This window comes from Oncorhynchus keta, chromosome 1, assembly GCF_023373465.1.
Source record: "Oncorhynchus keta strain PuntledgeMale-10-30-2019 chromosome 1, Oket_V2, whole genome shotgun sequence".
In the NCBI taxonomy this organism is placed as follows: Eukaryota; Metazoa; Chordata; class Actinopteri; order Salmoniformes; family Salmonidae; genus Oncorhynchus; species Oncorhynchus keta.
In genome coordinates this window covers 11,509,094-11,533,624 of record NC_068421.1, presented here as the reverse complement: position 1 = coordinate 11,533,624, position 24,531 = coordinate 11,509,094, and the positions used below count along the sequence as shown (strand labels likewise).

The 24,531-nt window shown below is 43.1% G+C and overlaps 1 protein-coding gene and 1 long non-coding RNA gene across 4 annotated transcripts in view; one reads left to right on the top strand and one right to left on the bottom strand.

Annotated features, from left to right (window-relative positions):
* Positions 1-6,903: 6,903 nt before the first annotated feature.
* Positions 6,904-24,531, bottom strand: part of chordc1a (cysteine and histidine-rich domain (CHORD) containing 1a) — a 41,691-nt gene continuing 24,063 nt past the window's right edge. The window contains exons 15-21 of one of the 3 annotated variants that reach the window (XM_052503329.1): positions 21,324-21,666; positions 16,005-16,416; positions 14,593-15,268; positions 13,341-14,562; positions 12,846-12,976; positions 11,772-12,053; positions 6,904-7,662 (exon numbers count right to left, since the gene is read on the bottom strand). The gene's annotated coding sequence lies outside the window, so the exon portion shown is untranslated. Of the gene's footprint in view, positions 7,663-11,771; positions 12,054-12,845; positions 12,977-13,340; positions 14,563-14,592; positions 15,269-16,004; positions 16,417-21,323; positions 21,667-22,615; positions 22,807-23,693; positions 23,791-24,531 lie in introns of those variants that run through there. The other 2 variants (XM_052503482.1, XM_052503414.1) reach the window with 2 other exon arrangements.
* Positions 14,972-21,046, top strand: LOC127919755 (uncharacterized). Its single transcript, XR_008104018.1, has 3 exons — positions 14,972-15,121; positions 15,547-16,391; positions 20,841-21,046. It is a non-coding gene; the product is annotated as an uncharacterized LOC127919755 (long non-coding RNA).

Sequence of the window (24,531 nt, the reverse complement as noted above, 5' to 3'; positions counted from 1 at the left end):
TACTAGGGTAAGTTTGACGGCGTGAGTGAAGGAGGCTTTGTTGCGGAATAGAAAGCCGACGCTTGATTTGATTTTCGATTGGAGATGTTTGATATGAGTCTGGAAGGAGAGTTTACAGTCTAGCCAGACACCTAGGTACTTATAGATGTCCACATATTCAAGGTTGGAACCATCCAGGGTGGTGATGCTGGTCAGGCGTGCGGGTGCAGGCAACGAACGGTTGAAAAGCATGCATTTGGTTTTACTAGCGTTTAAGAGCAGTTGGAGGCCACGGAAGGAGTGTTTTATGGCATTGAAGCTCGTTTGGAGCTTAGATAGCACAGTGTCCAATGACGGGCCGGAAGTATATAGAATGGTGTCGTCTGCGTAGAGGTGGATCAGGGAATCGCCCGCAGCAAGAGCAACATCATTGATATATACAGAAAAAAGAGTCGGCCCGAGGATTGAACCCTGTGGCACCCCCATAGAGACTTCCAGAGGACCGGACAGCATGCCCTCCGATTTGACACACTGAACTCTCTGCAAAGTAATTGGTGAACCAGGCAAGGCAGTCATTTGAAAAACCGAGGCTACTGAGTCTGCCGATAAGAATATGGTGATTGACCGAGTCGAAAGCCTTGCAAGGTCGATGAAGACGGCTGCACAGTACTGTCTTTTATCGATGGCGGTTATGATATCGTTTAGTACCTTGAGCGTGGCTGAGGTGCACCCGTGACCGGCTCGGAAACCAGATTGCACAGCGGAGAAGGTACGGTGGGATTCGAGATGATCAGTGACCTGTTTGTTGACTTGGCTTTCGAAGACCTTAGATAGGCAGGGCAGGATGGATATAGGTCTGTAACAGTTTGGGTCCAGGGTGTCTCCCCCTTTGAAGAGGGGGATGACTGCGGCAGCTTTCCAGTCCTTGGGGATCTCAGACGATATGAAAGAGAGGTTGAACAGGCTGGTAATAGGGGTTGCGACAATGGCGGCGGATAGTTTCAGAAATAGAGGGTCCAGATTGTCAAGCCCAGCTGATTTGTACGGGTCCAGGTTTTGCAGCTCTTTCAGAACATCTGCTACCTGGATTTGGGTAAAGGAGAACCTGGAGAGGCTTGGGCGAGTAGCTGCGGGGGGGCGGAGCTGTTGGCCGAGGTTGGAGTAGCCAGGCGGAAGGCATGGCCAGCCATTGAGAAATGCTTGTTGAAGTTTTCGATAATCATGGATTTATTGGTGGTGACCGTGTTACCTAGCCTCAGTGCAGTGGGCAGCTGGGAGGAGGTGCTCTTGTTCTCCATGGACTTCACAGTGTCCCAGAACTTTTTGGAGTTGGAGCTACAGGATGCAAACTTCTGCCTGAAGAAGCTGGCCTTAGCTTTCCTGACTGACTGCGTGTATTGGTTCCTGACTTCCCTGAACAGTTGCATATCCCGGGGACTGTTCGATGCTATTGCAGTCCGCCACAGGATGTTTTTGTGCTGGTCGAGGGCAGTCAGGTCTGGAGTGAACCATGGGCTATATCTGTTCTTAGTTCTGCATTTTTTGAACGGAGCATGCTTATCTAAAATGGTGAGGAAGTTACTTTTAAAGAATGACCAGGCATCCGTCAACTGACGGGATGAGGTCAATGTCCTTCCAGGATACCCGGGCCAGGTCGATTAGAAAGGCCTGCTCACAGAAGTGTTTTAGGGAGCGTTTGACAGTGATGAGGGGTGGTCGTTTGACTGCGGCTCCGTAGCGGATACAGGCAATGAGGCAGTGATCGCTGAGATCCTGGTTGAAGACAGCGGAGCTGTATTTGGAGGGCCAGTTGGTCAGGATGACGTCTATGAGGGTGCCCTTGTTTACAGATTTAGGGTTGTACCTGGTGGGTTCCTTGATGATTTGTGTGAGATTGAGGGCATCTAGCTTAGATTGTAGGACTGCCGGGGTGTTAAGCATATCCCAGTTTAGGTCACCTAACAGAACAAACTCTGAAGCTAGATGGGGGGCAATCAATTCACAAATGGTGTCCAGGGCATAGCTGGGTGCTGAGGGGGGTCGGTAGCAGGCGGCAACAGTGAGAGACTTATTTCTGGAGAGAGGAATTTTCAAGATTAGTAGTTCGAACTGTTTGGGTATGGACCTGGAAATTATGACATTACTTTGCAGGCTATCTCTGCAGTAGACTGCAACTCCTCCCCCTTTGGCAGTTCTATCTTGACGGAAGATGTTATAGTTGGGTATGGAAATCTCAGAATTTTTGCTGGCCTTCCTGAGCCAGGATTCAGACACGGCAAGGACATCAGGGTTAGCAGAGTGTGCTAAAGCAGTGAGTAAAATACACTTAGGGAGGAGGCTTCTGATGTTGACATGCATGAAACCAAGGCTTTTTCGATCACAGAAGTCAACAAATGAGGGTGCCTGGGGACATGCAGGGCCTGGGTTTACCTCCACATCACCCGCGGAACAGAGGAGGAGTAGTATGAGGGTGCGGCTAAAGGCTATCAAAACTGGTCGCCTAGAGCGTTGGGGACAGAGAATGAAAGGAGCAGATTTCTGGGCATGGTAGAATATATTCAGGGCATAATGCGCAGACAGGGGTATGGTGGGGTGCGGGTACAGCGGAGGTAAGCCCAGGCACTGGGTGATGATGAGAGGTTGTATCTCTGGACATGCTGGTTGTAATGGGTGAGGTCACCGCATGTGTGGGAGGTGGGACAAAGGAGGTATCAGGGGTATGAAGAGTGGATCTAGGGGCTCCATTGTAAACTAAAACAATGATAACTAACCTGAACAACAGTATACAAGGCATATTGACATTTGAGAGAGACATACAGTTATCACAGGTGTTGAATTGGGAGAGCTAGCTAAAACAGTAGCTAAAACAGTAGGTGAGACAACAACAGCTAATCAGCTAGCACAACAACAGCAGGTAAAATGGCGTAGGCTAGACAGGGGGTCGGATTAACTACACACAGAGCCTGAGTGCGGCTGGGGCCGACAGATAAAACATAAACAAGCAGAATGGAGCACCGTGATTAATGGACAGTCTAGCACGCATCTAGCACGCATCAAGTTGAGCTATGTAGCCAAGTGATCAGTGTCCAGGGGGCAGCGGTGGATGGGGCAGGGAAGCTGGACTGGCGAGTGTTATCCAGGTTAAAAAAACAGTTAGCAGTGGCTAACAATGACTAAATAGCTTGTAGCTAGTTAGCTGGTTAGCTTCTGGAGGTTCTTGAGTGTGTTCTAAAACTTAAAACTAATGGCGATTCCGTATCACATTGGGTGAGGCAGGTTACCGGAAGGTATAAACAAATTAAAAATCGAAATGGGAAAGTAAATATGGGTCCAGTGAGTGTTTGGGACGCGGCGATTCAGACGGTGAGCAGGCCTGTGCTAACAAGCTAACAGTTAGTAGGCCAGGGCTAAACAAGGTAGCAGTTAGCGGACCGGGGCTAAACCAGCTCGCAGTCCGAATTAGCAAGCAAGGACGTCGCGATGGGGTGAGTCTGTTTATTCCTCTTCATGCGGTGACATCGATAGACTGGTCGAGGGTCCGGATATTGTAGCCCAGGAGTATGCTTCGGTGGTAGCACAGGAGCTCTGGCTGGGCTAGCTTCAAGCTAAGTGTGTGGAAACGCTAGCCAGGAGTAATCATCCGGGGTTGCGGTTAGCTAGATAGCTAGTTGTGAAGAATCCAGCTGAAAATGTTCCGTTTGCGGTGGGAATCCAGTGGGAATCTGGGGATAAAAAAATAATAGGTTTGTTATGCTCTGGTTAGAGTCGCGTTGTTCGAACTGGCGAGAGCTTTCCGAGCTAAAGGTTAGCTGATGACCGGTAAACTGAAGACCGCTAGCAATGGTTTGCTGACTGATAGCTGGTAGCTAGCTGGTAGTTAGCTGGCTAGCTTCAGTTGAGGGTTTCGGATCCAAAGTAGATATAAGTACTTTAGAAGAAAATAGCTACATTGGGTGAGGCGGGTTGCAGGAGAGTATTTAGAAGTTGAGGTTTAACAAAGGTTTAACAAAATGTTTTAAAAGATATGCTAAGAAAAATATGTTTAAAAATTTTAAAAATATTTTAAAAACGATATATACAAGGGACACGACACGACGTTCGACTGCTACGCCATCTTGGATAGGGATGGGGACTTACTCTCTCTCTCTCATATATATATATATATATATATATATATATATATATATATATATATATATATATATATATATATAAACTCAACACCAACATCTATCATCACTGTTTCATTTGAAATACCACAACACTTGATTCATAATGCTTGGGTGTTTGGGGGTCGACCCGGTAACGGGGTGCACGAGAGTGTGAGGAGCGTTGAGAAACTGCTCAGCAAAGGTGTGTGTGTGGGGAGATCAGATTAACACACACATGCATTTAAACACACACACACACACACACACACCACTATGTACTGAGATGAGTCTTCATGACTATAGCTGCATCATAAAAACAGACAACAGTAGATACTAATTTGCATGCAAAACTCTAAGGGTGACTGTTCCCATATTGTAGCAGTCTGGAGGAGTTCCAGAATGTTCTATCAATCATGTTTCCTCATATTATGTTTGTCATTGAGACGTGGTGTATACTGTATTTCAGAGGTTCAATGCATTTGGCCCAGAATGTGTTTTCTCTGGCAGAAAAAACAAGTGAAGTACTTTCTGTCTGTTTGTGTATTTGGACCATTGTATTTGCCAGTTGTGACACAGACTTTGGACTGCTGGAAAATGTGTGTGTGTGTGCTGCAGGTATGTACACATTGAGGATAAACTGCACCCCCCCTCTCCACCCCTTGATGTATGACATCACCAAACAGGTCAATTTGAATCAACTGTCTATCAACTGTCCATTTCAGGATTACACTGTGTGACGCCTTGTTTTCCAGGGACTTTTCTAGACTTTTTCAATGGTATTCAATTGGGAAAAACGTAACGCAATGGTTTTCAGCACTGAAACACAATAAAAGGCATCTGGCAGAAGTAAATTCATCCACAAACACAAATGTAATTTTATATTTCACCATGTTTTCACGAATTTCATGATATAATCGTGAAGTCCATTTAAAAGATTAGAGGTAAAAGAGAAGATGTGGTTACTTTCACAGGGTACAGACCAATGTAGTGCCAGACTAACACCAATACACTTTGTCTAAATAGATTGAATGGAGCTGTGGTCACACTGGACATCACATGGGTATTGCTGCCACCTACAGGCTCAGAGTGGTCATAGAAAGTCTCAAACGACAATACACGACCTCACACCTGCAGATGCATGCCAAGTACAGAAAACATTAGTTTGTTCCGCTCTCCATCTCTCTCTGTGTCCAGTCCAGAGGAGGGAGAGGAGGACGTGTCTCTGTAGGAGAGTTGGCACAAGCAGAACAAGTGGACAGATGACTGCGATACATCCAAGTCAGACCCATCACCAACCACCATATACTTATGATCACTCTGATCACATATGCACTTTTATTGACTGAATGATTGATTTTATTTACGTTTAAGTTATTTAGCAGACACTTTTGTCCAGAGTGACTTATGTCTCCCTCTGTAGGACCAGATAACTGGGTTCAGGCTGGGACTTTGAGGTGTATTTAATCCCGAATCGGCATCACAACAGGCAGGGCCAGACACACCAAGAACAGGGTGGGAGAGACATTGTTCTGGGGGCGGACGGGGAACCTGGAGACAGGAGAACATTGCTGATGTCCTGTTGATAGAACACAACAGTCCACCACCAGTATAGGGGGCCATTATTGGGCATTTGATGTAGAAATAAACGTTCATGTTTTTTCAAACCTCTGTGTGTGTAATTCTACTTTGTAGAAGACAGCGCGGTACAGCAGCTACCCAGTGTATCACAGTGTGTATGAGACCTTTGAGTTGGTGGAGGTTCTACGACCCTTCCTTCCAGAAGCTCAGAGCTGTAGCTGGATGCCTCACCTTCCTATTGGCTGATTCCCAGCTCCTCAGCCTGGATGCTAGTCAATACGCTGGGTCGCTGACAAAGTGCTCCCACAACATCGCTCTGCTGGGACAGAAACACTGTGAAACATACAGGGTCTCATTTGGTAAGAGAAAACAACACACACAGACATTTACATACAGACACTCATTCTGAATGCCTCATCAGTTACAGTACTCTCATTCTACAGGTGAGACCCAGGTAGAGTCCACTCTCATTCTACAGGTGAGACCCAGGTAGAGTACACTCTCATTCTACAGGTGAGACCCAGGTACAGTACTCTCATTCTACAGGTGAGACCCAGGTACAGTACTCTCATTCTACAGGTGAGACCCAGGTACAGTACTCTCATTCTACAGGTGAGGCCCAGGTACAGTACTCTTATTCTACAGGTGAGACCCAGGTACAGTACTCTCATTCTACAGGTGAGACCCAGGTACAGTACTCTCATTCTACAGGTGAGGCCCAGGTACAGTACTCTTATTCTACAGGTGAGACCCAGGTACAGTACTCTCATTCTACAGGTGAGACCCAGGTACAGTACTCTCATTCTACAGGTGAGACCCAGGTACAGTACTCTCATTCTACAGGTGAGACCCAGGTACAGTACTCTCAATCTACAGGTGAGACCCAGGTACAGTACTCTCATTCTACAGGTGAGACCCAGGTACAGTACTCTCATTCTACAGGTGAGACCCAGGTACAGTACACTCTCATTCTACAGGTGAGACCCAGGTACAGTACTCTCATTCTACAGGTGAGACCCAGGTACAGTACACTCTCATTCTACAGGTGAGACCCAGGTAGAGTACACTCTCATTCTACAGGTGAGACCCAGGTAGAGTACACTCTCATTCTACAGGTGAGACCCAGGTACAGTACTCTTATAAATAAAGTCATGGTTTGTGAGCGTTAACTCTCTGGTATGAAGATAGCCCAATGTCGGTTGATTCAGTCTGTGGGAGAGCACATAGCTTTATTTCCCTTGTATGAAAACAAACTACAGCAAGTAAAGAGGGAAACTAAATCACACATCTCAGAAGTGAGCAAAAACAATTAAAACCCAAAACAAGGACTGTTAAAGTAAGAGAACTTCATAAAGATAGGTTACATTTTCTGGAAGGCAACTAATATCAATAAATGGCACAAATATCCTCAAATGAAATTGACAAAGAACAGAAGGACTGTGTGTGGCATAAATGAAAAGGTATCAAACACATATGGAAACCACATTCAATTCCTTCCAGCCATTCCAATGAGCCCGTCCTCCTCTGGTGTGTGTGTGTGTGTTTGAGAACAGTTTACATTCTGACTGGCTGTCCCCAATTGCTCCTTAGATACAGATCCTGATGAGGGATGCTAGGGTGATAGCTGCCTGCATCTCTTTTCAAGTGAGGAGGTAGTAGGAAGGTTTACTGTGTTTCAGTAGGAAGACCTGATGGGTTACTGTGTTTCAGTAGGAAGACCTGATGGTTACTGTGTTTCAGTAGGAAGACCTGATGGTTTACTGTGTTTCAGTAGGAAGACCTGATGGTTTACTGTGTTTCAGTAGGAAGACCTGATGGTTTACTGTGTTTCAGTAGGAAGACCTGATGGTTTACTGTGTTTCAGTAGGTTTACTATGTTTCAGTAGGAAGAACTGATGGTTTACTGTGTTTCAGTAGGAAGACCTGATGGTTTACTGTGTTTCAGTAGGAAGACCTGATGGTTTACTGTGTTTCAGTAGGAAGACCTGATGGTTACTGTGTTTCAGTAGGAAGACCTGATGGTTTACTGTGTTTCAGTAGGAAGACCTGATGGTTTACTGTGTTTCAGTAGGAAGACCTGATGGTTACTGTGTTTCAGTAGGAAGACCTGATGGTTACTGTGTTTCAGTAGGAAGACCTGATGGTTACTGTGTTTCAGTAGGAAGACCTGATGGTTACTGTGTTTCAGTAGGTTTACTGTGTTTCAGTAGGAAGACCTGATGGTTACTGTGTTTCAGTAGGAAGACCTGATGGTTACTGTGTTTCAGTAGGAAGACCTGATGGTTACTGTGTTTCAGTAGGAAGACCTGATGGTTTACTGTGTTTCAGTAGGAAGACCTGATGGTTTACTGTGTTTCAGTAGGAAGACCTGATGGTTACTGTGTTTCAGTAGGAAGACCTGATGGTTACTGTGTTTCAGTAGGAAGACCTGATGGTTACTGTGTTTCAGTAGGAAGACCTGATGGTTACTGTGTTTCAGTAGGTTTACTGTGTTTCAGTAGGAAGACCTGATGGTTTACTGTGTTTCAGTAGGAAGAACTGATGGTTTACTGTGTTTCACTCTGTAGTTTACTGTGTTTCAGTAGGAAGACCTGATGGTTTACTGTGTTTCAGTAGTTTACTGTGTTTCAGTAGGAAGACCTGATGGTTTACTGTGTTTCAGTAGGAAGACCTGATGGTTTCCCCACTGTGTTTCAGTAGGTTTACTGTGTTTCAGTAGGAATAACTGGTGGTTTACCCTGTTTCAGTAGGTTTACTGTGTTTCAGTCTGAAGACCATGGTTTACTGTGTTTCAGTAGGAAGACCTGATGGTTTACTGTGTTTCAGTAGGAAGACCTGATGGTTACTGTGTTTCAGTAGGAAGACCTGATGGTTTACTGTGTTTCAGTAGGAAGACCTGATGGTTTACTGTGTTTCAGTAGGAAGACCTGATGGTTTACTGTGTTTCAGTAGGAAGACCTGATGGTTACTGTGTTTCAGTAGGAAGACCTGATGGTTACTGTGTTTCAGTAGGAAGACCTGTGGTTATCTGTGTTTCAGTAGGAAGACCTGATGGTTACCCTGTTTCACTCTGTAGTTTACTGTGTTTCAGTCTGAAGACATCCTGACCCTGGTTACTCTGTTTCAGTAGGAAGACCTGATGGTTCCCACTGTGTTTCAGTAGGAAGACTCTGTGGTTACTGTGTTTCAGTCTGGAAGCCTGATCCTTTCCCACTGTGTTTTACACTCTGATGGTTTACTGTGCCAGTCTGAAGACCACATCCTCTACCCTGTTTCAGTACAAGACCTGATGGTTACTGTGTTTCAGTCTGAAGACCTGATCTTACACCCTGCCTTACAGTAGGTTTACTGTGTTTCAGTCTGAAGACCTGATGGTTACCCTGCCTTCAGTAGGAAGAACTGTGGTTACTGTGTTTCAGTCTGAAGACCTGATGGTTTACTGTGTTTCTGTAGCCAGAACTGGTGGTTACTGTGTTTCAGTAGGAAGAACTGGTGGTTTTCTGTGTTTCAGTAGGAAGACCTGATGGTTTCCCACCCTGTTTCAGTAGGAAGACCTGATGGTTTACTGTGTTTCAGTAGGTTTACTGTGTTTCAGTAGGAAGACCTGATGGTTTCTGTGTTTCAGTAGGAAGACCTGATGGTTTACTGTGTTTCAGTAGGAAGAACTGATGGTTACTGTGTTTCAGTAGGAAGAACTGGTAAAGTTTACTGTGTTTGTAGGTTTACTGTGTTTCAGTAAGAAGACCTGATGGTTTACTGTGTTTCAGTAGGAAGACACTGATGGTTTACTGTGTTTCAGTAGGAAGACCTGATGGTTTACTGTGTTTCAGTAGGTTTACTGTGTTTCACATCTCAGGAAGACCTGATGGTTACAATTTTCAGTAGGAAGACCTGATGGTTTACTGTGTTTCAGTAGGAAGACCTGATGGTTTACTGTGTTTCTGTAGGAAGAACTGATGGTTACTGTGTTTCAGTAGGAAGAAAAAAACTGGTGGTTTACTGTGTTTGGCAGTATGGTTTACTGTGTTTCAGTAGGAAGACCTGATGGTTACTGTGTTGCTAGGAAAGACCTGGTTTACTGTGTTTCGGTACCTGATGGTTACTGTGTTTCAGTAGGAAGACCTGATGGTTACTGTGTTTCAGTAGGAAGAATCTGGTTACTGTGTTTCAGTAGGAAGACCTGATGGTTACTGTGTTTCAGTAGGTTTACTGTGTTTCAGTAGGAAGACCTGAGGTTTACTGTGTTTCAGTGATGGGTTTACTGTGTTTCAGTAGGAAGACCTGATGGTTACTGTGTTTCAGTAGGTTTACTGTGTTTCAGTAGGAAGACCTGATGGTTTACTGTGTTTCAGTAGGAAGACCTGATGGTTTACTGTGTTTCAGTAGGAAGACCTGATGGTTTACTGTGTTTCAGTAGGAAGACCTGATGGTTACTGTGTTTCAGTAGGAAGACCTGATGGTTTACTGTGTTTCAGTAGGAAGACCTGATGGTTTACTGTGTTTCAGTAGGAAGACCTGATGGTTACTGTGTTTCAGTAGGAAGACCTGATGGTTTACTGTGTTTCAGTAGGAAGACCTGATGGTTACTGTGTTTCAGTAGGAAGACCTGATGGTTACTGTGTTTCAGTAGGTTTACTGTGTTTCAGTAGGAAGACCTGATGGTTTACTGTGTTTCAGTAGGAAGAACTGATGGTTTACTGTGTTTCAGTAGGAAGACCTGATGGTTACTGTGTTTCAGTAGGAAGACCTGATGGTTTACTGTGTTTCAGTAGGAAGACCTGATGGTTTACTGTGTTTCAGTAGGAAGACCTGATGGTTTACTGTGTTTCAGTAGGAAGACCTGATGGTTACTGTGTTTCAGTAGGAAGACCTGATGGTTACTGTGTTTCAGTAGGAAGACCTGATGGTTACTGTGTTTCAGTAGGAAGACCTGATGGTTACTGTGTTTCAGTAGGAAGACCTGATGGTTACTGTGTTTCAGTAGGAAGACCTGATGGTTTACTGTGTTTCAGTAGGAAGAACTGATGGTTACTGTGTTTCAGTAGGAAGAACTGATGGTTTACTGTGTTTCAGTAGGAAGACCTGATGGTTTACTGTGTTTCAGTAGGAAGACCTGATGGTTTACTGTGTTTCAGTAGGTTTACTGTGTTTCAGTAGGAAGACCTGATGGTTTACTGTGTTTCAGTAGGAAGACCTGATGGTTTACTGTGTTTCAGTAGGAAGAACTGATGGTTACTGTGTTTCAGTAGGAAGAACTGGTGGTTTACTGTGTTTCAGTAGGTTTACTGTGTTTCAGTAGGAAGACCTGATGGTTTACTGTGTTTCAGTAGGAAGACCTGATGGTTTACTGTGTTTCAGTAGGAAGACCTGATGGTTTACTGTGTTTCAGTAGGTTTACTGTGTTTCAGTAGGAAGACCTGATGGTTACTGTGTTTCAGTAGGAAGACCTGATGGTTTACTGTGTTTCAGTAGGAAGACCTGATGGTTTACTGTGTTTCAGTAGGAAGAACTGATGGTTACTGTGTTTCAGTAGGAAGAACTGGTGGTTTACTGTGTTTCAGTAGGTTTACTGTGTTTCAGTAGGAAGACCTGATGGTTTACTGTGTTTCAGTAGGAAGACCTGATGGTTTACTGTGTTTCAGTAGGAATAACTGATGGTTACTGTGTTTCAGTAGGAAGACCTGATGGTTACTGTGTTTCAGTAGGAAGAACTGATGGTTACTGTGTTTCAGTAGGAAGACCTGATGGTTACTGTGTTTCAGTAGGTTTACTGTGTTTCAGTAGGAAGACCTGATGGTTTACTGTGTTTCAGTAGGAAGAACTGATGGTTTACTGTGTTTCAGTAGGTTTACTGTGTTTCAGTAGGAAGACCTGATGGTTTACTGTGTTTCAGTAGGTTTACTGTGTTTCAGTAGGAAGACCTGATGGTTTACTGTGTTTCAGTAGGAAGACCTGATGGTTACTGTGTTTCAGTAGGTTTACTGTGTTTCAGTAGGAAGAACTGATGGTTTACTGTGTTTCAGTAGGAAGACCTGATGGTTTACTGTGTTTCAGTAGGAAGACCTGATGGTTACTGTGTTTCAGTAGGAAGACCTGATGGTTACTGTGTTTCAGTAGGAAGACCTGATGGTTTACTGTGTTTCAGTAGGAAGACCTGATGGTTTACTGTGTTTCAGTAGGAAGACCTGATGGTTACTGTGTTTCAGTAGGAAGACCTGATGGTTACTGTGTTTCAGTAGGTTTACTGTGTTTCAGTAGGAAGACCTGATGGTTTACTGTGTTTCAGTAGGAAGAACTGATGGTTTACTGTGTTTCAGTAGGTTTACTGTGTTTCAGTAGGAAGACCTGATGGTTACTGTGTTTCAGTAGGAAGACCTGATGGTTTACTGTGTTTCAGTAGGTTTACTGTGTTTCAGTAGGAAGACCTGGTGGTTTACTGTGTTTCAGTAGGTTTACTGTGTTTCAGTAGGAAGACCTGATGGTTTACTGTGTTTCAGTAGGAAGACCTGATGGTTTACTGTGTTTCAGTAGGAAGACCTGATGGTTACTGTGTTTCAGTAGGAAGACCTGATGGTTTACTGTGTTTCAGTAGGAAGACCTGATGGTTTACTGTGTTTCAGTAGGAAGACCTGATGGTTACTGTGTTTCAGTAGGAAGACCTGATGGTTACTGTGTTTCAGTAGGAAGACCTGATGGTTACTGTGTTTCAGTAGGAAGACCTGATGGTTACTGTGTTTCAGTTTTACTGTGTTTCAGTAGGAAGACCTGATGGTTACTGTGTTTCAGTAGGAAGACCTGATGGTTACTGTGTTTCAGTAGGAAGACCTGATGGTTACTGTGTTTCAGTAGGAAGACCTGATGGTTTACTGTGTTTCAGTAGGAAGACCTGATGGTTTACTGTGTTTCAGTAGGAAGACCTGATGGTTACTGTGTTTCAGTAGGAAGACCTGATGGTTTACTGTGTTTCAGTAGGAAGACCTGATGGTTACTGTGTTTCAGTAGGAAGACCTGATGGTTACTGTGTTTCAGTAGGTTTACTGTGTTTCAGTAGGAAGACCTGATGGTTACTGTGTTTCAGTAGGAAGAACTGATGGTTTACTGTGTTTCAGTAGGTTTACTGTGTTTCAGTAGGAAGACCTGATGGTTTACTGTGTTTCAGTAGGTTTACTGTGTTTCAGTAGGAAGACCTGATGGTTTACTGTGTTTCAGTAGGAAGACCTGATGGTTTACTGTGTTTCAGTAGGTTTACTGTGTTTCAGTAGGAAGAACTGGTGGTTTACTGTGTTTCAGTAGGTTTACTGTGTTTCAGTAGGAAGACCTGATGGTTTACTGTGTTTCAGTAGGAAGACCTGATGGTTTACTGTGTTTCAGTAGGAAGACCTGATGGTTTACTGTGTTTCAGTAGGAAGACCTGATGGTTACTGTGTTTCAGTAGGAAGACCTGATGGTTTACTGTGTTTCAGTAGGAAGACCTGATGGTTACTGTGTTTCAGTAGGAAGACCTGATGGTTACTGTGTTTCAGTAGGTTTACTGTGTTTCAGTAGGAAGACCTGATGGTTTACTGTGTTTCAGTAGGAAGAACTGATGGTTTACTGTGTTTCAGTAGGTTTACTGTGTTTCAGTAGGAAGACCTGATGGTTTACTGTGTTTCAGTAGGTTTACTGTGTTTCAGTAGGAAGACCTGATGGTTTACTGTGTTTCAGTAGGAAGACCTGATGGTTTACTGTGTTTCAGTAGGTTTACTGTGTTTCAGTAGGAAGAACTGGTGGTTTACTGTGTTTCAGTAGGTTTACTGTGTTTCAGTAGGAAGACCTGATGGTTTACTGTGTTTCAGTAGGAAGACCTGATGGTTTACTGTGTTTCAGTAGGAAGACCTGATGGTTACTGTGTTTCAGTAGGAAGACCTGATGGTTTACTGTGTTTCAGTAGGAAGACCTGATGGTTTACTGTGTTTCAGTAGGAAGACCTGATGGTTACTGTGTTTCAGTAGGAAGACCTGATGGTTACTGTGTTTCAGTAGGAAGACCTGATGGTTACTGTGTTTCAGTAGGAAGACCTGATGGTTACTGTGTTTCAGTAGGTTTACTGTGTTTCAGTAGGAAGACCTGATGGTTACTGTGTTTCAGTAGGAAGACCTGATGGTTACTGTGTTTCAGTAGGAAGACCTGATGGTTACTGTGTTTCAGTAGGAAGACCTGATGGTTTACTGTGTTTCAGTAGGAAGACCTGATGGTTTACTGTGTTTCAGTAGGAAGACCTGATGGTTACTGTGTTTCAGTAGGAAGACCTGATGGTTACTGTGTTTCAGTAGGAAGACCTGATGGTTACTGTGTTTCAGTAGGTTTACTGTGTTTCAGTAGGAAGACCTGATGGTTACTGTGTTTCAGTAGGAAGAACTGATGGTTACTGTGTTTCAGTAGGAAGACCTGATGGTTTACTGTGTTTCAGTAGGAAGAACTGGTGGTTACTGTGTTTCAGTAGGAAGAACTGGTGGTTTACTGTGTTTCAGTAGGAAGACCTGATGGTTTACTGTGTTTCAGTAGGAAGACCTGATGGTTTACTGTGTTTCAGTAGGTTTACTGTGTTTCAGTAGGAAGACCTGATGGTTTACTGTGTTTCAGTAGGAAGACCTGATGGTTTACTGTGTTTCAGTAGGAAGAACTGATGGTTACTGTGTTTCAGTAGGAAGAACTGGTGGTTTACTGTGTTTCAGTAGGTTTACTGTGTTTCAGTAGGAAGACCTGATGGTTTACTGTGTTTCAGTAGGAAGACCTGATGGTTTACTGTGTTTCAGTAGGAAGACCTGATGGTTTACTGTGTTTCAGTAGGTTTACTGTGTTTCAGTAGGAAGACCTGATGGTTACTGTGTTTCAGTAGGAAGACCTGATGGTTTACTGTGTTTCAGTAGGAAGACCTGATGGTTTACTGTGTTTCAGTAGGAAGAACTGATGGTTACTGTGTTTCAGTAGGAAGAACTGGTGGTTTACTGTGTTTCAGTAGGTTTACTGTGTTTCAGTAGGAAGACCTGATGGTTACTGTGTTTCAGTAGGAAGACCTGATGGTTTACTGTGTTTCAGTAGGAATAACTGATGGTTACTGTGTTTCAGTAGGAAGACCTGATGGTTACTGTGTTTCAGTAGGAAGAACTGATGGTTACTGTGTTTCAGTAGGAAGACCTGATGGTTACTGTGTTTCAGTAGGTTTACTGTGTTTCAGTAGGAAGACCTGATGGTTTACTGTGTTTCAGTAGGAAGAACTGATGGTTTACTGTGTTTCAGTAGGTTTACTGTGTTTCAGTAGGAAGACCTGATGGTTTACTGTGTTTCAGTAGGTTTACTGTGTTTCAGTAGGAAGACCTGATGGTTTACTGTGTTTCAGTAGGAAGACCTGATGGTTTACTGTGTTTCAGTAGGTTTACTATGTTTCAGTAGGAAGAACTGATGGTTTACTGTGTTTCAGTAGGAAGACCTGATGGTTTACTGTGTTTCAGTAGGAAGACCTGATGGTTACTGTGTTTCAGTAGGAAGACCTGATGGTTACTGTGTTTCAGTAGGAAGACCTGATGATTTACTGTGTTTCAGTAGGAAGACCTGATGGTTTACTGTGTTTCAGTAGGAAGACCTGATGGTTACTGTGTTTCAGTAGGAAGACCTGATGGTTACTGTGTTTCAGTAGGTTTACTGTGTTTCAGTAGGAAGACCTGATGGTTTACTGTGTTTCAGTAGGAAGAACTGATGGTTTACTGTGTTTCAGTAGGTTTACTGTGTTTCAGTAGGAAGACCTGATGGTTTACTGTGTTTCAGTAGGAAGACCTGATGGTTTACTGTGTTTCAGTAGGTTTACTGTGTTTCAGTAGGAAGAACTGGTGGTTTACTGTGTTTCAGTAGGTTTACTGTGTTTCAGTAGGAAGACCTGATGGTTTACTGTGTTTCAGTAGGAAGACCTGATGGTTTACTGTGTTTCAGTAGGAAGACCTGATGGTTACTGTGTTTCAGTAGGAAGACCTGATGGTTTACTGAGTTTCAGTAGGAAGACCTGATGGTTTACTGTGTTTCAGTAGGAAGACCTGATGGTTACTGTGTTTCAGTAGGAAGACCTGATGGTTACTGTGTTTCAGTAGGAAGACCTGATGGTTACTGTGTTTCAGTAGGAAGACCTGATGGTTACTGTGTTTCAGTAGGTTTACTGTGTTTCAGTAGGAAGACCTGATGGTTACTGTGTTTCAGTAGGAAGACCTGATGGTTACTGTGTTTCAGTAGGAAGACCTGATGGTTACTGTGTTTCAGTAGGAAGACCTGATGGTTTACTGTGTTTCAGTAGGAAGACCTGATGGTTTACTGTGTTTCAGTAGGAAGACCTGATGGTTACTGTGTTTCAGTAGGAAGACCTGATGGTTACTGTGTTTCAGTAGGAAGACCTGATGGTTACTGTGTTTCAGTAGGAAGACCTGATGGTTACTGTGTTTCAGTAGGTTTACTGTGTTTCAGTAGGAAGACCTGATGGTTACTGTGTTTCAGTAGGAAGAACTGATGGTTTACTGTGTTTCAGTAGGTTTACTGTGTTTCAGTAGGAAGACCTGATGGTTTACTGTGTTTCAGTAGGTTTACTGTGTTTCAGTAGGAAGACCTGATGGTTTACTGTGTTTCAGTAGGAAGACCTGATGGTTTACTGTGTTTCAGTAGGTTTACTGTGTTTCAGTAGGAAGAACTGGTGGTTTACTGTGTTTCAGTAGGTTTACTGTGTTTCAGTAGGAAGACCTGATGGTTTACTGTGTTTCAGTAGGAAGACCTGATGGTTTACTGTGTTTCAGTAGGAAGACCTGATGGTTACTGTGTTTCAGTAGGAAGACCTTGGTTTTACTGTGTTTCAGTAGGAAGACCTGATGGTTTACTGTGTTTCAGTAGGAAGACCTGATGGTTTACTGTGTTTCAGTAGGAAGACCTGATGGTTTACTGTGTTTCAGTAGGAAGACCTGATGGTTACTGTGTTTCAGTAGGAAGACCTGATGGTTTCACTGTGTTTCAGTAGGAAGACCTGATGGTTACTGTGTTTCAGTAGGAAGACCTGATGGTTACTGTGTTTCAGTAGGAAGAACTGATGGTTACTGTGTTTCAGTAGGAAGACCTGATGGTTTACTGTGTTTCAGTAGGAAGACTTGGTTTTACTGTGTTTCAGTAGGAAGACCTGATGGTTACTGTGTTTCAGTAGGAAGACCTGATGGTTTACTGTGTTTCAGTAGGAAGACCTGATGGTTTACTGTGTTTCAGTAGGAAGACCTGATGGTTACTGTGTTTCAGTAGGAAGAACTGATGGTTACTGTGTTTCAGTAGGAAGACCTGATGGTTTACTGTGTTTCAGTAGGTTTACTGTGTTTCAGTAGGAAGACCTGATGGTTGTTTCACTGGTTTCTGTGTTTCAGTAGGAAGATGGTTACTGTACTGAGTGGTTGGTTTACTGTGTTTCAGTAGGAAGACCTGATGGTTTACTGTGTTTCAGTAGGACTGTGTTTCAGTAGGAAGACCTGATGGTTTACTGTGTTTCAGTAGGAAGACCTGATGGTTTACTGTGTTTCAGTAGGAAGACCTGATGGTTACTGTGTTTCAGTAGGAAGACCTGATGGTTACTGTGTTTCAGTAGGAAGACCTGATGGTTTACTGTGTTTCAGTAGGAAGACCTGATGGTTACTGTGTTTCAGTAGGAAGACCTGATGGTTTACTGTGTTTCAGTAGGAAGACCTGATGGTTACTGTGTTTCAGTAGGAAGACCTGATGACTGGTTTCAGTAGGAAGACTGATGGTTACTGTTTCAGTAGGAAGACCTGATGGTTACTGTGTTTCAGTAGGAAGACCTGATGGTTACTGTGTTTCAGTAGGTTTACTGTGTTTCAGTCAGGTTTAGGTTTCAGTAAAGACCTGATGGTTTACTGTGTTTCAGTAGGAAGACCTGATGGTTTACTGTGTTTCAGTAGGAAGACTGTGGTTTCAGTAGGAAGACCTGATGGTTTACTGTGTTTCAGTAGGTTTACTGTGTTTCAGTAGGAAGACCTGATGGTTTACTGTGTTTCAGTAGGTTTACTGTGTTTCAGTAGGAAGACCTGATGGTTTACTGTGTTTCAGTAGGTTTACTGATGTTTCAGTAGGGAAGACCTGATGGTTTACTGTGTTTCAGTAGGAAGACCTGATGGTTTACTGTGTTTACTGTGTTTCAGTAGGAAGACCTGATGGTTTACTGTGTTTCAGGAAGAGGAAGACTGATGGTTTTCAGTAGGAAGACCTGATGGTTACTGTGTTTCAGTAGGAAGACCTGATGGTTTACTGTGTTTCAGTAGGAAGACCTGATGGTTACTGTGTTTCAGTAGGAAGACCTGATGGTTACTGTGTTTCAGGTTTACTGTGAAGACCTGATGGTTACTGTGTTTCAGTAGGACTGTGTTTCAGTAGGAAGACCTGATGGTTACTGTGTTTCAGTAGGAAGACCTGATGGTTTACTGTGTTTCAGTAGGAAGACCTGATGGTTTACTGTGTTTCAGTAGGAAGACCTGATGGTTACTGTGTTTCAGTAGGAAGACCTGATGGTTACTGTGTTTCAGTAGGAAGACCTGATGGTTACTGTGTTTCAGTAGGTTTACTGTGTTTCAGTAGGAAGACCTGATGGTTACTGTGTTTCAGTAGGAAGAACTGATGGTTACTGTGTTTCAGTAGGAAGACCTGATGGTTTACTGTGTTTCAGTAGGAAGAACTGGTGGTTACTGTGTTTCAGTAGGAAGAACTGGTGGTTTACTGTGTTTCAGTAGGTTTACTGTGTTTCAGTAGGAAGACCTGATGGTTTACTGTGTTTCAGTAGGAAGACCTGATGGTTTACTGTGTTTCAGTAGGTTTACTGTGTTTCAGTAGGAAGACCTGATGGTTTACTGTGTTTCAGTAGGTTTACTGTGTTTCAGTAGGAAGACCTGATGGTTTACTGTGTTTCAGTAGGAAGAACTGATGGTTACTGTGTTTCAGTAGGAAGAACTGGTGGTTTACTGTGTTTCAGTAGGTTTACTGTGTTTCAGTAGGAAGACCTGATGGTTTACTGTGTTTCAGTAGGAAGTTTTCAGTAGGAAGATGGTTACTGTGTTGATGGTTAGTAGGACCTGATGGTTTACTGTGTTTCAGTAGGTTTACTGTGTTTCAGTAGGAAGACCTGATGGTTTACTGTGTTTCAGTAGGAAGACCTGATGGTTACTGTGTTTCAGTAGGAAGACCTGATGGTTTACTGTGTTTCAGTAGGAAGACCTGATGGTTTACTGTGTTTCAGTGAGGTTTTACTGTGTTTCAGTAGACCTGATGGTTACTGTGTTTCAGTAGGAAGACCTGATTTACTGTGTTTCAGTAGGAAGACCTGATGGTTACTGTGTTTCAGTAGGAAGACCTGATGGTTACTGTGTTTCAGTAGGTTTCAAGGAAGACCTGATGGTTACTGTGTTTCAGTAGGAAGACCTGATGGTTACTGTGTTTCAGTAGGAAGACCTGATGGTTACTGTGTTTCAGTAGGAAGACCTGATGGTTTACTGTGTTTCAGTAGGAAGACCTGATGGTTTACTGTGTTTCAGTAGGAAGACCTGATGGTTACTGTGTTTCAGCAGGAAGACCTGATGGTTACTGTGTTTCAGTAGGAAGACCTGATGGTTACTGTGTTTCAGTAGGAAGACCTGATGGTTTACTGTGTTTCAGTAGGAAGACTGATGGTCCAGCAGGCTTACTGTGTTTCAGTGAGGTTTACTGTGTTTCAGTAGGAAGACCTGATGGTTTTCACTGTGTTTCAGTAGGAAGACCTGATGGTTTACTGTGTTTCAGTAGGAAGACCTGATGGTTTACTGTGTTTCAGTAGGGAAGACCTGATGGTTTACTGTGTTTCAGTAGGAAGACTGGTGGTTTACTGTGTTTCATGGTTTACTGTGTTTCAGTAGGAAGACCTGATGGTTTACTGTGTTTCAGTAGGAAGACCTGATGGTTTACTGTGTTTCAGTAGGAAGACCTGATGGTTTACTGTGTTTCAGTAGGAAGACCTGATGGTTTACTGTGTTTCAGTAGGAAGACCTGATGGTTACTGTGTTTCAGTAGGAAGACCTGATGGTTACTTCAGTAGGAAGACCTGATGGTTTACTGTGTTTCAGTAGGAAGACCTGATGGTTACTGTGTTTCAGTAGGAAGACCTGATGGTTACTGTGTTTCAGTAGGAAGACCTGATGGTTACTGTGTTTCAGTAGGAAGACCTGATGGTTACTGTGTTTCAGTAGGTTTACTGTGTTTCAGTAGGAAGACCTGATGGTTACTGTGTTTCAGTAGGAAGACCTGATGGTTACTGTGTTTCAGTAGGAAGACCTGATGGTTTACTGTGTTTCAGTAGGAAGACCTGATGGTTTACTGTGTTTCAGTAGGAAGACCTGATGGTTTACTGTGTTTCAGTAGGAAGACCTGATGGTTTACTGTGTTTCAGTAGGAAGACCTGATGGTTACTGTGTTTCAGTAGGAAGACCTGATGGTTACTGTGTTTCAGTAGGTTTACTGTGTTTCAGTAGGAAGACCTGATGGTTACTGTGTTTCAGTAGGAAGAACTGATGGTTACTGTGTTTCAGTAGGAAGACCTGATGGTTTACTGTGTTTCAGTAGGAAGACCTGATGGTTACTGTGTTTCAGTAGGAAGACCTGGTGGTTACTGTGTTTCAGTAGGTTTACTGTGTTTCAGTAGGAAGACCTGATGGTTTACTGTGTTTCAGTAGGAAGACCTGATGGTTTACTGTGTTTCAGTAGGTTTACTGTGTTTCAGTAGGAAGACTGATGGTTTACTGTGTTTCAGTAGGTTTACTGTGTTTCAGTAGGAAGACCTGATGGTTTTACTGTGTTTCAGTAGGAAGAACTGATGGTTACTGTGTTTCAGTAGGAAGACCTGATGGTTTACTGTGTTTCAGTAGGTTTCAGTGTTTCAGTAGGAAGACCTGATGGTTTACTGTGTTTCAGTAGGAAGACCTGATGGTTTACTGTGTTTCAGTAGGTTTACTGTGTTCAGTAGGAAGACCTGATGGTTACTGTGTTTCAGTAGGTTTACTGTGTTTCAGTAGGAAGACCTGATGGTTTACTGTGTTTCAGTAGGAAGACCTGATGGTTTACTGTGTTTCAGTAGGTTTACTATGTTTCAGTAGGAAGAACTGATGGTTTACTGTGTTTCAGTAGGAAGACCTGATGGTTTACTGTGTTTCAGTAGGAAGACCTGATGGTTACTGTGTTTCAGTAGGAAGACCTGATGGTTTACTGTGTTTCAGTAGGAAGACCTGATGATTTACTGTGTTTCAGTAGGAAGACCTGATGGTTTACTGTGTTTCAGTAGGAAGACCTGATGGTTACTGTGTTTCAGTAGGAAGACCTGATGGTTACTGTGTTTCAGTAGGTTTACTGGTGTTTCAGTAGGAAGACCTGATGGTTTACTGTGTTTCAGTAGGAAGAACTGATGGTTTACTGTGTTTCAGTAGGTTTACTGTGTTTCAGTAGGAAGACCTGATGGTTTACTGTGTTTCAGTAGGAAGACCTGATGGTTTACTGTGTTTCAGTAGGTTTACTGTGTTTCAGTAGGAAGACCTGATGGTTTACTGTGTTTCAGTAGGTTTACTGTGTTTCAGTAGGAAGACCTGATGGTTTACTGTGTTTCAGTAGGAAGACCTGATGGTTTACTGTGTTTCAGTAGGAAGACCTGATGGTTACTGTGTTTCAGTAGGAAGACCTGATGGTTTACTGTGTTTCAGTAGGAAGACCTGATGGTTTACTGTGTTTCAGTAGGAAGACCTGATGGTTACTGTGTTTCAGTAGGAAGACCTGATGGTTACTGTGTTTCAGTAGGAAGACCTGATGGTTACTGTGTTTCAGTAGGAAGACCTGATGGTTACTGTGTTTCAGTAGGTTTACTGTGTTTCAGTAGGAAGACCTGATGGTTACTGTGTTTCAGTAGGAAGACCTGATGGTTACTGTGTTTCAGTAGGAAGACCTGATGGTTTACTGTGTTCAGTAGGAAGACCTGATGGTTTACTGTGTTTCAGTAGGAAGACCTGATGGTTTACTGTGTTTCAGTAGGAAGACCTGATGGTTACTGTGTTTCAGTAGGAAGACCTGATGGTTACTGTGTTTCAGTAGGAAGACCTGATGGTTACTGTGTTTCAGTAGGAAGACCTGATGGTTACTGTGTTTCAGTAGGTTTACTGTGTTTCAGTAGGAAGACCTGATGGTTACTGTGTTTCAGTAGGAAGAACTGATGGTTTACTGTGTTTCAGTAGGTTTACTGTGTTTCAGTAGGAAGACCTGATGGTTTACTGTGTTTCAGTAGGTTTACTGTGTTTCAGTAGGAAGACCTGATGGTTTACTGTGTTTCAGTAGGTGATGGTTACTGTGTTTCAGTAGGAAGAACTGGTGGTTTACTGTGTTTCAGTAGGTTTACTGTGTTTCAGTAGGAAGACCTGATGGTTTACTGTGTTTCAGTAGGAAGACCTGATGGTTTACTGTGTTTCAGTAGGGAAGACCTGATGGTTACTGTGTTTCAGTAGGAAGACCTGATGGTTTACTGTGTTTCAGTAGGAAGACCTGATGGTTTACTGTGTTTCCAGGAAGACCTGATGGTTACTGTGGTTTCAGTAGGAAGACCTGATGGTTACTGTGTTTCAGTAGGAAGACCTGATGGTTACTGTGTTTCAGCAGGAAGACCTGATGGTTAAGAGGTTTTACTGTGTTTCAGAGGTTTACTGTGTTTCAGTAGGAAGACCTGATGGGTTACTGTGTTTCAGTAGGAAGACCTGATGGTTACTGTGTTTCAGTAGGAAGACCTGATGGTTTACTGTGTTTCAGTAGGAAGACCTGATGGTTTACTGTGTTTCCAGTAGGAAGACCTGATGGTTACTGTGTTTCAGTAGGAAGACCTGATGGTTACTGTGTTTCAGTAGGTTTACTGTGTTTCAGTAGGAAGACCTGATGGTTACTGTGTTTCAGTAGGAAGAACTGATGGTTACTGTGTTTCAGTAGGAAGACCTGATGGTTACTGTGTTTCAGTAGGTTTACTGTGTTTCAGTAGGAAGACCTGATGGTTTACTGTGTTTCAGTAGGAAGACCTGATGGTTACTGTGTTTCAGTAGGAAGACCTGATGGTTTTACTGTGTTTCAGTAGGGAAGACCTGATGGTTTACTGTGTTTCAGTAGGAAGACCTGATGGTTTACTGTGTTCAGTAGGAAGACCTGATGGTTACTGTGTTTCAGTAGGAAGACCTGATGGTTACTGTGTTTCAGTAGGAAGACCTGATGGTTGCTGTGTTTCAGTAGGAAGACCTGATGGTTACTGTGTTTCAGCAGGTTTACTGTGTTTCAGTAGGAAGACCTGATGGTTACTGTGTTTCAGTAGGAAGACCTGATGGTTACTGTGTTCAGCAGGAAGACCTGATGGTTACTGTGTTTCAGTAGGAAGACCTGATGGTTTACTGTGTTTCAGCAGGGAAGACCTGATGGTTTACTGTGTGTTTCAGTAGGAAGACCTGATGGTTTACTGTGTTTCAGTAGGAAGACCTGATGGTTACTGTGTTTCAGTAGGAAGACCTGATGGTTACTGTGTTTCAGCAGGAAGACCTGATGGTTACTGTGTTTCAGCAGGTTTTACTGTGTTTCAGCAGGAAGACCTGATGGTTTACTGTGTTTCAGTAGGAAGAACTGATGGTTTTACTGTGTTTCAGACAGGCTTCACTGTGTTTCAGTAGGAAGACCTGATGGTTTACTGTGTTTCAGTAGGTTTTACTGTGTTTCAGTAGGAAGACCTGATGGTTTACTGTGTTTGTGCAGGAAGACCTGATGGTTTACTGTGTTTCAGTAGGAAGACCTTTACTGTGTTTCAGTAGGAAGAACTGGTGGTTTACTGTGTTTCAGCAGGTTTACTGTGTTTCAGTAGGGAAGACCCTGATGGTTTACTGTGTTCAGTAGGAAGACCTGATGGTTACTGTGTTTCAGTAGGAAGACCTGATGGTTTACTGTGTTTCAGTAGGAAGACCTGATGGTTACTGTGTTTCAGTAGGAAGACCTGATGGTTTACTGTGTTTCAGTAGGAAGACCTGATGGTTTACTGTGTTTCAGTAGGAAGACCTGATGGTTTACTGTGTTTCAGTAGGAAGACCTGATGGTTACTGTGTTTCAGTAGGAAGACCTGATGGTTACTGTGTTTCAGCAGGAAGACCCTGATGGTTACTGTGTTTCAGTAGGAAGACCTGACCTGGTTTACTGTGTTTCAGTAGGTTTTACTGTGTTTCAGTAGGAAGACCTGATGGTTACTGTGTTTCAGTAGGAAGACCTGATGGTTACTGTGTTTCAGTAGGAAGACCTGTGTTTCAGTGGTTTACTGTGTTTCCAGTAGGAAGACCTGATGGTTTTACTGTGTTTCAGTAGGAAGAACTGATGGTTTACTGTGTTTCAGTAGGAAGACCTGTGTTTCCATGGTTTACTGTGTTTCCAGTAGGAAGACCTGATGGTTACTGTGTTTCAGTAGGAAGACCTGATGGTTTACTGTGTTTCAGTAGGTTTTTACTGTGTTTCAGTAGGAAGACCTGATGGTTTACTGTGTTTCAGTAGGAAGACCTGATGGTTTACTGTGTTTCAGTAGGAAGACCTGATGGTTTTACTGTGTTTCAGTAGGAAGAACTGGTGGTTACTGTGTTTCAGTAGGAAGAACTGGTGATTTACTGTGTTTCAGTAGGTTTACTGTGTTTCAGTAGGAAGACCTGATGGTTTGCACTGTGTTTCAGTAGGAAGACCTGATGGTTTACTG